Raw genomic sequence first — 15,656 nt, 5'->3', positions numbered from 1 at the left:
CTTGAGAGTCCCTTGGACTGCAAGGAGATCCAACCAGTCCATCCTAAAGGAGATCAGTCCTGGGCGTTCTTTGGAAGGAATGATGCTAAAGCTGAAACTCCAGTACTTTGGCCACCTCATGCGAAGAGTTGACTCATTGGAAAAGACTCTGATGCTGGGAGGGATTGGGGGCAGGAGGAGAAGGGGACGACAGAGGATGAGATGGCTGGATGGCATCACCGACTCGATGGACATGAGTTTGAGTGGACTCCGGGAATTGGTGATGGACAGGGAGGGCTGGCATGCTGCAGTTCATGGGGTTGCAAAGAGTCGGACACAACTGAGCGACTGAACTGAACTGAACTGAACTGGCATGTCAATTACCAGAGAAGGCAATGGCAACCCACTCCAGTACTCTTGCCTGGAAAATCCCAGGGACAGAGGAGCCTGGTAGGGTGCAGTCCATGGGTTCGCTAAGAGTCAGACACGACTGAGTGACTTCACTTTCACTTTTCACTTTCCTGCATTGGAGAAGGAAATGGCAACCCACTCCAGTGTTCTTGCCTGGAGAATCCCAGGGGCAGGGGAACCTGGTGAGCTGCTGTCTATGGGGTCACACAGAGTCGGACACAACTGAAGCGACTTAGAAGCAGCAGCAGCCTATGTCAACTACATCTCCGTAACACTGGAAGAAAAAAGCTATAAGGAGAATAGCAAATAAACACCACAATGACAGAAAGTCCGTCCATATCAGTAATTAAATATAAATGGATTGAATTCTCCAATCAAAAGATAGAGATTGGAGAATGGATAAAAACACATGATCCAACCATATGTTGTCAATTAGAGACTTGAGATCTAAAGACATAAACAGGTTAGAAATAAAAAGGATGGAAAAAGATATCCCATTCATACAGTAATAAGCAAACTATCTGACATAATGAACTTTAAATCAAAAGAGGTTTCAAAATACAAAGAAGGTCATCATAGAGTAATGAACACTTCGATTCAGCAAGAAGATATTATTACAAATATTTATGTTTCTAATGACAGACAAATGGACAAAACTGAAGGGAGAAATTGATCATTCAATAGAAGCCAGAAAGAGTTCGATGCCCCATGTAGAACCACAGAGAGAATAACCACAGAGAAGTCAGGAACTAGAGGACTCAAAAAACAACAAATAATATAGATCTATTGACATATATAGAATATTCTATCCAACAACAGAATGCCCACTTTTCTCAAGTGTACATGTGACATTTTTCAGGATAGACCATGTGTTAGGCCACAAATTAAGTTCACACACATTTTAAAAGAAATCATACAATGTTCCTTCTCTGACCATAAGGGGTTAAAGTTAGAAATCAGTAACGTAAGGAAAATTGGAAAATTCACAAAATTGTGGGATTACACACCACATACTTAATGGATCAAAGAAAAACTGTCAGAGAAAATTAGAAAATACTTAGTGATGAATGAAAACAAACCACAATAAACTGAAACTTACGGGATGCAGCAAAGTAGATACAGCTAAGGAGGGAGCTTATAACTATAAACAACTATAAACACATTAAAAAACAAAAAAAGATCTCAAATCCAAAACCTAACTTTACAATTTAAGGAACTCAGTTCATTTCAGTTGCTCAGTCGTGTCCAACTCTGTGACCCCATGAACGGCAGCATGCCACGTGTCCCTGTCCATCATCAACTCCCAGAGCCTACCCAAACTTATGTTCATTCAGTCGGTGATGCCATCGAACCATCTCATCATTTGTTGTCCCCTTCTCCTCCTGCCCTCAATCTTTCCCAGCATCAGGGTCTTTTCAAATGAGTTAGCTCTTTGCATCAGGTGGCCAAAGTACTGGAGTTTGAGCTTCAACATCAGTCCTTCCAATGAACACACAGGACTGATTTCCTTTAGGATGGAATGCTTGAATCTTCTTTCAGTTCAAGATTAAAAAAAAAAAAAAAATCCAAAGCTAGCAGAAGGAAAGAAATAATAACGCTTACAGCAAAGAAATGAACTAGAGAATAAAAAACAAAAAAGAAAATCAATGAAACCAAAAGATGGTTATTTGAAATAATCAATGAAATTAACAAATATTCAGCTAGATGGATTAAGAAAAATAAAAGGAGGCTCAAATGGTTAAAGTCAGAAATGAGAATGGGGATATTAATATCAATTCTACAGAAATAAAAAGGTTGGGTATATTATGAATATTTAAATAGCAACAGACTGAATAACCTAGATGAAATGGACAAATTCTTAAGAACAGAAAACCTATAAATACTAAATCATGAAGAAATAGACAATCTTAATAAACTTAAAACTAGTAAGAAGACAAATCAATAATCAAAATAATCTAACAAAGAAAAGCCCTGAACCTGATGGCTTCACTGATGAATTCTATCAAACATTTAGAGAAAAATTAGTAATATTGTTTTTTCAAGCATTTTTAAAAAATTGAACAGAGAACAGTTTGTAACTCATTGTATGAGGGGAGCATTACAACAATACCGAAGCCAGACAGAGACTACAATAAAACTTCAGACCTCAAAGCAAACAAACATCCCCTGAAACTATAGACCTAAATCCCTTATGAACACTAATGCAAAAATTCTCATCAGATTATTAGGTACAGAAATCATCAGCCTGTTAAACGGATTATGTACATGATCAAGTAGGATTCATTCTTGTATGGATGTTTCAACATAGAAAAATTGATCAATGTAGTATGCCACATCAACAGAAGGAAGGGGGAAGAAAGCCACATGATTATCTTAAGTGACGCAGAAAAAGAATTTGACAAAATTCAACACTCTTTCATGACCCACTCAAAAACTAGGAATGGAAGGTAGTTACCTCAACACAATAAAAGCCACATATGAAAAACCCACAGCAAACATCATACTCAGTTTCCTCTAAGATTCCTCTTCAGCTATGCATGATGGAAGGCAGATAAAATGATGACACAAGATACATTTTGCAATAATTATATTCACATTAACAACATGTTAAAGCTACATATTATATCCACTGGGGCACTTAATAAAAATAAGATTAATATTTACTCTTCAGTAGAACTACTTTGTCACATTATAGCTGAAGTCTGGATCGAAGTTAAAAGCTAACTTTTAAAAAGTTATTTTTTAAAATTAGGTTAGTCATATTTTAACTTTTCCTATTAAATAATATTTAAATATTATGTGTAATGGCTGATTTTACTTACCTACATGTTCTTAAGGCACTTTGATGAACATCCTGCCAAAAGTCTGCTCTGCTATTTTCTAAATCTTCAGTGTTATGAAAATTTGGATGTGACTGTGAATGTGTCTCATACTCACTCAAGGGTCATGTGCCATGCATGGGACAATGGGACATGGGACAATGGTTGAAGATCATTCTGGTCTAGTTTTAGTCTGAGCGTTCTCAGTGGGGGCTATATTGTCCCCAGTGAGGCACACTGGTTCTTGGGGGATGGGTTAAAAAAAAATTTTGTGGCTCAGACAGTAAATGCAATGCAGGAAACCCAGGTTTGACCCCTGGGTCAGGAAGATTTTCTAGAGAAGAGAATGACTACCCACTCCAGTATTCCTGCCTGGAGAATTCCATGGATAGAAGAGCCTGGTGGGTTACAGTCATGGAGTCACAGAGAGTCGGACATGACTGAGCAGCTAACACACAAAAAGCAGAGACATTTTCAGTATACCCATAGATACACAGTATATCTAAGATGTTAAAAATTAATTGTGGAGGGCATGTGATTAGGAAAAAGATTCTAAAAAGACTCCTTATGGGAATGATAATGAAAAAAATATTGAGAAACATTGCTCATTACTGTGAATGTCTGAGGACTTCCCTGGTGGCTCAGATGGTAAAGTATCTGCCTGCAGTGGGCAAGACCTAGGTTTGATACCTGGATTGGGAAGATCCCCTGGAGGAGGGCATGGAAACCCACTTCAGTATTCTTGCCTGGAGAATTCCCACGGACAGAGGAGACTGGCGGGATACAGCCCATGGGATCACAAAGAGTTGGACACGACTGAGTGACTAAGCACAGTACAACACAGACGTAACTGAACAATGGAAAGAAGGGTGGGACTCTTGGAGCAAAGGGCTAGATGGAAGAATCAAAGAAGTGTTTGGGATTCTGAGTTAGAAAATGAAGGTTCAGGTCCTGGGTCCACTATTTATGTAGTGCAGCTTTCAGAAAATCACTTGACTGAACCCTAGTTACTTCATTTTTACAATAGACATGTTGGTAATATTAAATGCTGTAGGGACATTATGAGAACTTTAAAAAGAGATGTAAAAAATGCTTTGCAAACCTATGGGGGTCAGAAAATAATCAGTGGTTACTAGGGGCTTGAGTAAAGGGAAGGGTGGGCTAAAAGGGACATGAGGGAACTGTCTGCAATGAAGGAAATGGTCCATATCTTCATTGTGGGGGTGGTAATATGACTGTATGACTTTGTTGAAACTCAGAACACTATACCAAAATGGATATTTTACACTATATACATTGTATGTCAATAATCCAAAAAAATTTTAGGTGCCTTGCAAACTATAAATAACCATACCAGTGCTTTTTATTATGCAGAGTAAGACTCTAGTTTTCAAAGTAACACTGTTGGTCTACACTGAACTTGCAATTGCCTAAAATTCTTTAGTCTTTTTCGTAGGAATTGCTATTAAACTAGGTTTTTCTAGATCTGATTTGAGAGTCAGAGTTCAAGACTAAAAATTTAAATATCAATCTGCTAAGTCTCCATCCATTTTTTCCACTTATAAGATAGAAAGAAACATCTAACATTTTGGTAGTGGTCTTCAATCTTATTTCTAGACTTGCTAGTCGACAAATTAATTATCCTTCTCGGCTTTGTTTCATTGACAACTTTCATATGCATAAAGTCTTCTACATCTTAATTTAAGTCATTAACAAAAGTTAAGCTTAAGGAGGCAGTGAGTAATGAGATGCTTCATTTGTAAACTCTCTGTGGACTGTTATCGTTTGATTCATGAAAAACCTTAGAATGTGATTGTTCACTGAGGGCTGAATGTACCTAATTGTATTATCATCAGATCATATCACCCAATCTTGTCCACATACATTACATGCAAATATTACGTCCTCAACTAATTGTTTTGCAATAAAACATGCTGATATGCTGGGACATTCCCCCTTATTTAGTTTTGTATAAGAAACATTTTTTATTGAAAGCAATCACTGGAGGTCAGGCCTGATAACCATGTATACTGTCCTATTAATGACTACTGTGATTGTACTATGTTTACATGCTTCAAATAAAATATTAGTATAAATGAAGAGCTGAAAGATTGTTTTAAAAGATCACATTCAATAATAAAGCTCCTAATGCTTCTTGGTGTTCTGGCATTCCCATCTCTTTTTCACGGGGTCGCAAAGAGTCGGACACGACTGAGCGACTGATCTGATCTGATCTGAATGCTTCTTGGGAAGATCCCTGGAGAAGGGATTGGCTACCCACTCCAGTATTCTGGCCTGGATAATTCCATGGACTGTATAGTCCATGGGGTCACATAGAGTCAGACACGACTGAGCAACTTTCGCTTTCACTTCACTAATGCTTCTTGGAATTGAAGTGAGGCAATGAAAACAAAAATTTCAAGAACTGTTCTTGTACCTGAACTTCTCCACCCACACCCCACAATGCTTCCCTTCTTAAGAACTAAGATGTTCATCCAGTTGATAAGTTAATCTTTCCTACTTAAAAGCACTAGTTGAATATAAAACTTCCTAAATGAAAATTCTAGACTACTGTATCGACAAGTACACAATCAAGTCTACATAATATTCAATCAATGTTTTAGCAATTATAAAATTTTACATGAACTATTTAGATATTTTAAAATATCCAGATGTTCAACATCCAGTTACCAATCATTAAAGTGAATAAGTAATTTTAAAAAAAATTTGTACTAGATAACTAGGTACATTTCAATCTATTTTATATACATGCTTTCAACTAAAATAGTGAAAAAGTAATGTTAAAGATAGTTATTATTAAATCTACAATGAAAAAAATCAGATAGGAATTGATATACTTAAACATGAAGATTGGGGTATTGTTATTACCACTTTTAAGAGTTCTCAAAAATTTGCCATGTTATACTAAAACAAAATATCTCCTTAAATATTTTATAGAAAATCTGTTTATAGTGGGGACACAAGGAGAAAACTGAGGTAAAGATAAAGGGATAGATGCGGTTTTCCAAACCTCTACCAGAATTAAGAGAGACTAAGAGCTGCTGTCTCAAAGACTCTGTCTGAAAGGCTCACAATCAGAAAAGATCTAATGGATTTCGGGTAAAGAGAGGGGTTTAGATTTTAGGGGGGCCCCAATCTAAAATCTGAGGGAAATTTTCCATGACTCTCATTTTTATACAAGGATGTGGCTGATGTTAAAGCAGTAGATTAAGAATGATGGGTTAGTAACTCCATTCAGCTCTTATTAAATTGCTAGCAGAAGCAGTCAGGGTATCTACTATATTTCAGATGATCAGCTTTAGACAGAAGAGCTAAAACACGTCAAGGAACAGGGAGGTAAGTGGGGCCCAGGCACAGTGGTGGTATCCCTCTGCCAGCCCCTCTGCTGTGCTGGAGGCTGGGAAGAGCCCTCGGCTCAGAGTCAGAGCTACTGTGGTCCTGGGCTGCTACTGACATTTCACACTTGTCACCTGGGCACTGAACCACTCTGGAAACCTCCTCACTCTCAAACTGAATTTTGTCCTAATGGTATTTGGATACCTTCCATTTCTGCAATTCTACTTTTCTGAAGAAGTACCCTGGTGATGTGAGGTGAGGTGAGTGTCAATTCCTAATGGCTTTAGAATGCCAGTGATGGAACAGAAGAGCAGGCATGCGTAGGACTTCTACCAACATGAACAAACCATGGGGACTTTGTAGAAACTCAACTTTACAACAAGTTCTCATTTTAGATCAGAAGGGGGGAAACCTCATTTTTCATTTAAAGGATTAACTTTAGTGCCTTACCTAGGAAACTTCTCATTGTTAGCAGAGAATATCACTTTTGGTTCTTGGCTTGCTATTAAATTTTATACTGACCAAAAGTGATCAGGATCAGAATGTTAGTAGTTTGAATACCTCATGTCACTTTTAGTCGTTTTTCATCATTTTCTCCCCTGCTCCTTAGGGTCCTCTGACATAATAACACATTTTCCATCTCAGAGCTTCTACTCATGATATATACACACATATATATATATATACACATTTATATACATTTTTTTCCTGGAGAGTCTTTCCTCTCCATCTTCACCTAGTAAAATCTACTTAACTTCCAAGTTTTAACTAAGCTGTACCTCTACCCCCATCAAAATTAGCTGCTTCTGCCTTATTTTCAAGGAAGTCGTTTAATCTTCTATTATAGCACTTAAAAGTGTCTGTTTTGTATCTCAATTTGCTATGAATGTATTTCTCTACATTAGACTGTAAGTACTAATATCTTAAGGGTGGGCAGTTACCTAAATCATCTTAAATTTCCAACAGAGGCTACTACTATACATGGCTTCTTACGTACTCCAAGAAGCAGAACTGATCTTTATAGCGCACTTTCAATTTAATTAAAAGTTACTTTCCACTTTCAGTTATAAGGTGAGTAAGGTCCAGGAATCTAATGCATCAGTTAAGGTCAGTCACTCAGTCATCTCTGACTCTTTACGACCCCATAGACTGTAGCATGCCAGATTTCCCAGTCTATCACCAACTCCCAGGGCCTATTCAAACTCATGCCCATCGAGTTGGTGATGTGATCCAACCATCTCATCATCTGTTGTTCCCTTCTCCTCCCACCTTCAATCTTTCCTTCAAGCATCAGGGTCCTTTCTAGTGAGTCATCTCTTTGCATCACGTGACCTACATACTGGAGTTTCAGCTTCAGCATCAGTCCTTTCAATGAATATTCAGGACTGATTTCCTTTAGGATGGACTGGTTGGATCTCCTTGGAGTCCAAGGGACTCTCAAGTGTCTTCTCTAACATCACAGTTCAAAAGCATCAATTCTTTGGTGCTCAGCTTTCTTCATAGTCCTATTCTCAAATCCATACATGACTACTGGAAAAACCATAGCTTTGACTAGACAGACCTTTGTTGGCAAAGTAATGTCTCTGCTTTTTAACATGCTGTTTAGGTTGATCATAGCTTTTGCTTTCAAGGAGCAAGAGTCTTTTAAATTAGTAGTGATTTTGGAGCCCCCCAAAATAAAGTCTTTCACTGTTTACACTGTTTTCCCATCTATTTGCCACAAAGTGATGGGATCAGATGCCATGATCTTAGTTTTCTGAATGTTGACTTTTAAGCCAACTTTTTCATTCTCCTCCTTCACTTTCATCAAGAGGCTCTTTAGTTCTTCTTTGCTTTCTGCCATAAGGGTGGTGTCATCTGCATATCTGAGATTATTGATATTTCTCCAGGCAATCTTGATTGGGCTTCATCCAGCCTGCATTTTGCATAATCTACTCTGCATATAAGTTAAATAAGCACAGTGACAATATGCAGCTTTGATGTACTCCTTTCCCAATTTGGAATCAGTCTGTTGTTCCAGTCCAGTTCTAACTGTTGCTTCTTGACCTGCATACAGATTTCTCAAGAGGCAGGTCAGGTGGTCTGGCATTCCCATCTCTTTCAGAATTTTCCACAATTTGTGGTGATCCACACAGTCAACGGCTTTGGCATAGTCAATAAAGCAAAAGTAGATATTTTTATGGAACTCTCTTGCTTTTTTGATGATCCAGCAGATGTTGGCAACTAATCTCTGGTTCCTCTGTCTTTTCTAAATCCAGCTTGAACATCAGGAAGTTCACGGTTCACATACTGTTGAAGCCTGACTTGGAGAATTTTGAGCATTATTTTGCTAGCGTGTGAGATGAGTGAAATTGTGCAGTAGTTTGAGCATTCTTGGCATTGCCTTTCTTTGGGATTGGAATGAAAACTGACCTTTTCCAGTCCTGTGGCCAGGACTGCTGAGTTTTCCAAATTTGCTGGCATACTGAATGCAGCATTTTCACGGCATTGTCTTTTAGGATTTGAAATAGCTCAAATGGAATTCCATCTAAGGTATATCATGGTGATTATTGTTATAAAATACTATACTATATACAGTATATTGCTGACAGTAGATCTTAAATGTTTTCATCACAAAAAATGGAATTATGTGACACGGTAGAGGTGTTAAAGAATGATATGGTGGTAACGATTTTGCAATATTTAAATGTATCAAATCAACACATTGTATATGTTAAATTTACAAATGTTATATGCCAGTACATCTCAATATAACTGAGAAAAATAAAGTGTTAATGGCATCACAAAATTTTCTTCTTTGTGTATATATATACCATATGCTTGTAGTATATAGTACATAGTGTAAAGAATACACCCAATGTTCTTGTTAGCATCAGAATAAATAGCATTCAGAACACATTTCATTTCCTATGAGAAGAGATACTCCTCAAATCAGCAACTCATAGGCAAAAGTAGCCATCTTTGACTTAGATAACACCTGGACTGGAACTGGAATGCTTCCAAAAGAGCTAAAGAAACATTGGCAAGGATTACAGAGAAATAAATACCAAGAAACACATGGTCTTTACCAAGAGTTCATTCTGTAATGTTACTGAAAAGTCAAACTTGCATCCTTCGTTGCTATAGTATCAGGGCATTTTATGAACCCAGTAGGGATGCACAATATTGATTATCAAAAGAGTAAGAAAACTCAGAGTCTCAAAATCACCTTTAAAATAGTTTGAAATAAATTGTTTCCATCTTATGCTGAGCTTCATGGTATCTGTCTAGTTATAAACTGGCAGAAGTCTCATGAAAGTGAAAGCGAAAGAAAGTGTTAGTCACTCAGTTGTGTCCAACTCTTTGAAACCCCATGGACTGTCTCAGTGTGCCAGGCTCCTCTGTCCATGGAGTTTTTCAGGAAAGAATACTGAAGTGGGTAGCCATTTCCTTCTCCAGAGGATCTTCCCCAGCCAGGGATCAAACCCAGGTCTCCTGCACTGCACGCAGAGTCTTTACCATCTGAAGCACCAGAAAGAAAGTGAAAGTGAAGTCACTCAGTTGTGTCTGACTCTTTGCGACCCCATGGACTATAGTCTACCAGGCTTCTCCATACATGGGATTTTCCAGGCAAGAGTGCTGGAGTGGGTTGCCATTTCCTTCCCCATGAGTCACCAGGGAAGCCCCAAAAAGTCTCATGAATTTTAGCTAAAACATGGTAAAAAGTAAAGGAGATGATAACCACCTTCATCTTGTTTTATCCTGCAGCATGTGCAGATATTGGAGAAGGAAATGGCAACCCACTCCAGTGTTCTTGCCTAGAGAATCCTGTGGACAGAGGAGCCTGGTGGGCTGCTGTCCATGGGGTCGCACAGAGTCGGACATGACTGAAGCGACTTAGCATGCATGCATGCATGTGTAGATATGTGTGCTATCTTCTAAACCTTAGCCCACTGACTACTCCAGAAAACTTTCTTCAAGAAGCAAACCTGACTAACTGAAATTTCAGCTCCTTGCTTCCTTTTTTTAAATTGTGGTAAAAACAGATAACGTAAAATTTACCATGTTAATCATTTTTAAGCGTAGAGGTTGACTATAAGTATATTCACATTATTGTGAAACAGATCTCCCAAACTCTTTCATCTTGCAAAACTAAACTCTACAGCCATTAAACAACTCCTCTCTTCCTGTGCATGCCCCCAGCCCCTAGTAACCAACGTTCTACTTTCTATTTCTATGAATTTGACTATTTTAAATACCTCATATAACTGTAACGATATGTGTGTTTGTGCTTTTGTGGGCTTATTTCACATGGGTGTAATGTCCTTTAAGTTGATCCATGTTGTCACAAGTGACAGAACACCCTTCCTTTTTAAGGCTGACTATTCCCTTGTATGCATGTATATACCACATTTTATCTATCCATTCGTCCATCAGTGGACACCTGGGTTGCTTCCACCTCTTGGCTACTGTGCCTTGCTTCTTTCTATACAGAAGTGTTAAACAGCAACCAAGGGTTTAAACAGTAAGAAAGAAAGAACAAACTAAGAATGATGCAAAAATTCTGAAAATTCTGAAAATTCAGCCTTACCTAACTAAAATGAGCCAACATGTTCACAAATGACATGAACATTTAGGGAGGCTATTTATTTCTTTGAAAAAATTAAAAAAGAACAAAATGTTAGACTTCTTGAATTTAACTGATCTACCTACAACTAAGTCAAAGTGCATCTTAAAAGAATCCAAAATAAGACAACTTAGTTTGTATAATACATAAAACCTTTTGAGGTACTATGTATTTTTATATTCTTCAACCAAAGCATTTTGTCAATTTTCAGAAAAGGTAGATAGTTTATCAGTGGCAACAAAGAAAACTGATTTCACTACCATGAACTTATTCCCTTCATCTGTTTTTTTGGGGGGAGGGGCAGTCCAGAGGAACACAGGAGAATGCTATTGTCCAAGAAGAGCTATGCTACTTTTTCTAAACACTACAATGTCAGCTAACCATCTATCCATAAAGCCAACCATTCATCCAATTACCAATCAAAGTATTGGAAGCTAGGCAAGACACTGACACTTCTAAGATTGTCAGATCAGGTTCCTGCCCTAAAGCCATTTATAGGTGGGCTCGGGGTGAAGAGTCAGGAAGAAGCAAAGGGCAGTAGGCTTAAACAACTAACAAAACCAGATGCAAAAGAGAAGCAGTTTCTAACTGCTTTCAAAATCAGTTGTGTGTGTTTTGTTTTGTTTTTCTATTTTGCATAGCAAGTTTATTTTTAAAAGGTATATACACACTGAGGAAACCAGAAGGGAAAGAGACACGTGTACCCCAATGTTCATCGCAGCACTGTTTATAATAGCCAGGACATGGAAGCAACCTAGATGTCCATCAGCAGATGAATGGATAAGAAAGCTGTGGTACATATACACAATGGAGTATTACTCAGCCATTAAAAAGAATACATTTGAATCAGTTCTAATGAGGTGGATGAAACTGGAGCCTATTATACAGAGTGAAGTAAGCCAGAAGGAAAAACACCAATACAGTATACTAACGCATATATATGGAATTTAGAAAGATGCTAACAATAACCCTGTGTACGAGACAGCAAAAGAGACACTGATGTATGGAACAGTCTTATGGACTCTGTGGGAGAAGGAGAGGGTGGGAAGATTTGGGAGAATGGCATTGAAACATGTAAAATATCATGTATGAAACGAGATGCCAGTCCAGGTTCAATGCACGATACTGGATGCTTGGGGCTAGTGCACTGGGACAACCCAGAGGGATGGTATGGGGAGGGAGGAGGGAGGAGGGTTCAGGATGGGGAACACATGTATACCTGTGATGGATTCATTTTGATATTTGGCAAAACTAATACAATTATGTAAAGTTTAAAAATAAAATAAAATTTAAAAAATAAATAAATACATTTAAATTAAAAAAAAAGGTATATAGACAATAAACAAAGTAAACACACCACCAGATCTTAATTTCTGCCAAGTATTATCTGTCCTAGAGTTATTTTGTTAAGTTCCAGTCTCTAGACAAATTCAATGATCGCCATCTTCATCAGAGTCCATTACATTTCTTCTGTTGAATTTACCTGTTGTTTTCTTTTCTGTTTGTTGGCTTACTTTTTCGAGGGTTTCTATTAAACCTTGTTCTGATACCTTCCCCCTTAGTTGTCCATATTGTACCATCTGTATAAGGTACTTCTCTACTGCTTTAGTTTTCTCAGGCTTTACAACTTTCTCAGGCTATAACAACTCTGGAACAGAGGCTGTTACTTGCTTTTCCCATCTCCAACATTTTCTTCTTTTCTGACTCTTATTTTCTTGATTCAAATCCCATCAGGATCTCAGTCTGCCAGTCAAAATTCAAGAAACTCCAAAGTGCTTCTTTAATATCCCCAAAGATTTGTGACTTTCACAAAGATTTTCTTAAGATCAGATGCTGCTTACTCTTTCTCTTTCCTTTCAGTTTTGTGGCAGCAGAGCATCATCTAAAAGACCTCTCAATTTCAAGGTAGGTTCAGTATATTCATATAATCCATCTGAATACAGGCAGTTCCTAAGTAGTAAATAATTTTGCTCTAAAAATTCACACTGTAAATCAGTCACCCAGTATACAGAACATAATCTCAAAAGGAAAGAAAAGGTAAGCGTGGTATTTAAGTTCTTAGGCCACTCCCCAAAATCAATTTAATACAAATTAAATTCACATTACTCACAACATAAATAAGACTGGAAGAGCAACAGTAGCAGTGTGTGTCAAAATATGCTTTTGTGAATTTTTTCAGAAATCTGAAAAAAGTAACAAAAAGAATAATAAGTAGCAGAAAAAGAACATTTATTGAACATTTACTATATGCTGGACACTATGCAAAATGCTTTGAATTCATGATCTGATTTAGCCCTCACAACAATTCTGGAAGAAGGGTACCTCTCTAATCTCTGTCAGACATCAAGGAATATTATTCACAGTGAAAGAAACACAGGACAGCACATACGGTATGATTCTATTTATATGGAATGTAAAGAAAAGGAAGATTTTTAAAGAGAGAGTAGATTAATGGTTGCCAGGAGGTTGGGTTAACTGTAAAGTGGGCATGGAAGGTCTCATGGGAAGAGTAAAAACATGCTCTAAATCTGATTTGATGATGGTTATACCACTCAGGCGATGGCACCCCACTCCAGTACTCTTAAAATCCCATGGATGGAGGAGCCTGGTAGGCTGCAGTCCATGGGGTCACGAAGAATCGGACACGACTGAGCGACTTCACTTTCACTTTTCACTTTCATGCATTGGAGAAGGAAATGGCAACCCACTCCAGTGTTCTTGCCTGGAGAAGCCCAGGGATGGGGGAGCCTGGTGGGCTGCCGTCTATGGGGTCACACAGAATTGGACACAACTGAAGTGACTTAGTAGCAGCAGCAGCATACCACTCAGAAAAATGACCAAGAATCATTAAATTGTATATGTGAAAAGGGGGAATTTTATGATATGTAAAATATACCTCAAAGAAGCTTTCTTATAGAGAAAAAAAAAAATGATGGAAAAACAGAGGCTTAAAGTTTAAGGAATTTTCCCAAGGTCACTATATTAGTTTCCTATTGCTGTAACAAACTACCACAGACTTAGTGGTTTAAAACAGCACAAATTTATTATCTTACAGTTCTGGAGGCCAGAAGTCCAAGATGGGTCTCACTGAACTAAAATCAAGGCGTCTGCAGGGCTGTGTTCCTTCCAGGGCAGAATCAGCTTCCTCACCCTTGAGCTTCTAGAGGCCACTTGCGTCCCTCAGCTGGTGGCCTCTTCCTGCATACACTGGCCTCTTCTTTCCCCATATAAAGCGACACAGACACGGGCCCCAGGATTAGCATTTGGACATTTTGGGGGGCCAGGTCTTCTGTCCACTGAACTCACTTCTCTGGCAGATTTAAAAGCAAATCTACTCAGGCACCCAAGTCCACTCTTGCTTGAGCACCATATTCCTACCCCGGCTGAGTACAGTAAAGGCAGGAAGGCCCAGGCACGGCTCTGAAATGTCTCCTCAAAATACCCTGGACACTCAGAAAGAAATGATTCCAGGATCTTAAAAACATATCTCACTGCCAAAAGTTCTAGGGGTGGTCATCTCAAATTCAAAATGGTTGCGAGTCACACGCGTGGAAGTATCTACACAAGACAAGTGCTATCTCCCACTTCTCTGCAGGACATAAGTGAAAATGCTGCAGGAAATCCTTTAGGAAAATAAACTGTCAGCTACTGTCTTTCTCTCTTTTTTGCCTTGTTTAAAAAATAAACAACATAATTTTCAACATCCCAAGGCTTATTTTTATGTGAGAAAGGCAGTTTAAAAAATTTTATACTAGTTCTGAGTGGAAGCAAAACTGGAAAAAAAAAAAAAAAGATGGTAAGTTCAAAAATAAAACAGTCGAGAAAAACAGACGGATAAAAGCCAGTTTGCCCAGCTGATCAGAAACAATCCTTTGGTTCTACTCCTTGTACATCATCTGCTTCAAAGGAAGATAAAATATACAAAAGAGTAAAACAATAAACAACCTCTTTTCTACAATAAAAAGGTACTAAGATGACTAACTGAGCACTCTCAAGGAAAGAACAGGTAGGAAAAAGCACAACAAAGGTTCTCCATTCATTTTCTTTATCATGATTACTAGAACATCTTAAAAGCAGAATACTCATCTCGATATATCTTGAATTTTATCACATTCTTTAATCAGTTGCCTGGCCAAAAAAAAAAAAAAAGTCACAAACCCTGCAGACCTCACCCCAAAGGCTGCCTCCTGTTTCTGGGGACCAGTGATGACCATCCTGTTAGGTCTCCTGTTTGACCCCTTTCTATTTCATCTCTGAGAGGAGCCAACAGTTTCAAACTAAATTGCTGTTACTACAAGGGTGGAAGCTGGTTTCAGATGTGGAACACCCCAACTTAGATCAGGTAGAGACAGACTTCTGCTCTGCTAGGCAGGCCTACGCCCATGCACAGCAGGAAGAAGTTACAGAAGAAAAAGACCTCCACCCCAATTCCCAAGAAGTATCTTGAGTATGAAGTCTCTCAGGGGGCGGTTGTCAGGGGAAGC

General features: G+C 38.3%; 1 protein-coding gene across 10 annotated transcripts in view; it reads right to left on the bottom strand.

Moving 5' to 3' along the window:
• Positions 1–15,656, bottom strand: part of FAM13A (family with sequence similarity 13 member A) — a 337,557-nt gene that overhangs the window by 215,048 nt on the left and 106,853 nt on the right. Inside the window, exon 1 of one of the 10 annotated variants that reach the window (XM_061419694.1) lies at positions 3,213–3,317. The exons of the other annotated variants lie outside the window; for them this stretch is intronic. The gene's annotated coding sequence lies outside the window, so the exon portion shown is untranslated. Of the gene's footprint in view, positions 1–3,212; positions 3,318–15,656 lie in introns of those variants that run through there. 10 annotated transcript variants of the gene reach the window in all.

This window comes from Bos javanicus, chromosome 6 (genome assembly GCF_032452875.1).
Source record: "Bos javanicus breed banteng chromosome 6, ARS-OSU_banteng_1.0, whole genome shotgun sequence".
NCBI lineage: Eukaryota > Metazoa > Chordata > Mammalia > Artiodactyla > Bovidae > Bos > Bos javanicus.
This window is presented reverse-complemented; position numbering and strand designations above follow the sequence as displayed.